This window comes from Arachis ipaensis, chromosome B07 (assembly GCF_000816755.2).
Source record: "Arachis ipaensis cultivar K30076 chromosome B07, Araip1.1, whole genome shotgun sequence".
In the NCBI taxonomy this organism is placed as follows: Eukaryota; Viridiplantae; Streptophyta; class Magnoliopsida; order Fabales; family Fabaceae; genus Arachis; species Arachis ipaensis.
Genome location: NC_029791.2, coordinates 7156259 through 7157832, shown reverse-complemented (window position 1 = coordinate 7157832; position 1574 = coordinate 7156259).

Genomic DNA, 1574 nt, shown 5'->3' with positions numbered 1-1574 from the left:
AATCTCGATATATGCACAAAATTCGTCGTCATCGTTCTTTAGTTCACACCTCGTGTAGAGCGAGGGATAGCTGTATACCGTATAGTGTAGACTGTGTAGTAAATTAGTAATACTAGTGTAGAAAGAAAAATGCTATTTGTACAACAAAATTTAGTCTTTATTCAATCTTTAAATTTAATATTTTATTATTTTAATTTTTTAATTAATCATATTTTCTATTTGTAAGGAATTACTTTTATTGTGAATACTTATCGCCGTAAAATTTGTAACCACTTACAATGCATTAATTTTTTGCAAACCAAATTATAAAACTCATAACAACTTTTCGTGTACCCATTTTAAAAAAATCAGTGAAGTTTTCAAAATCAATTAAACTCACTTCAATTATTTTTTTATTCAAAACATTCAAAATTCATGTCAAAAACACATCTAAAATTAAATAAACAACATAAACACATTCAAATTATGTATTAACACATATAAATTATTGTCATTGTAGTTCTAAATTACATGTTAAACACAGAAAAAATTAAACTCAAATACACATCCAAGATTATAAGAATGCATTCTAAATATTTTATCAACACATCCAAAATTTATGTAAAAAACTTATATATGTACATAAGAACATAATGAACAACATAAACACATCCAAAATTAAGTATTGACACATCCAAATTAGGTTAACATTACAACTCCCAAATCAAATATATGAGTGCAAAAAAAAATTACAAATACATTAAAAAGAAAAATAAAATACAGACACTTCTAATATTATACATAAATTTTAAAAAATAGAATTTTTTATTAAGCGGGAAAAAAAGGGATAACATATCTTTATGAATAAACTCAACTAAATTTTTTTAAAATTTTGCAAGCAGAACTACCAAAGACAAAGGAAGTGCGACCTGGGGGAGGAGACAGGGGGAAGCACGGGAGAAGGGGGCGGTTGTGCGTGGCGCGAGGGAGGAGACCAGGGATAGGGAGGAGCCCATCGATGGAGGAGGCGTGGGGGTGTGCGCCGGGGAAGTGCGCGTTGCGGGGAGGAGCGCGTCGCCAAAGGAGGAGATCATTGCAGAGATCATCGCAGAGGAGTGCGTATCGCGGGAGAAGACAAAAGCGGCCACAGATGAGGAGGGGGAGGCGCTGCAGCTCTGGATCTTTATGGAGCGAAGATTTTACTAATGATTTAAGATGGTTTAAGATTTATTTTAGAATTTTAAATTCGAAAATTTGAATTCTAACTAATTTGATTTTTTTATGTATATTTAAATTGTAATATATTAATAATTAAATGTTTAGTTTGAAGGAATATAAGTGGAAAGAAAATGTAGAAAAAGAAAATAAATGAAAAATTAAATTTTTTATTGTTTGATTTAAGAGAGAACAGAAAAAATAAAAAAAAAAGAAAAAAAGTGATGTGGGGTCTATTTAATTATTTTCTATTCATACATAAAATGAAAATGAATAAAAAATGTGCCAACGTGTCAAAATTATAACTTTATCCTTTATTTAATAGAGATAGTAAAATTTTTAAATTTATCAATTTTGAAATCTCAAAATACATCTCTCTT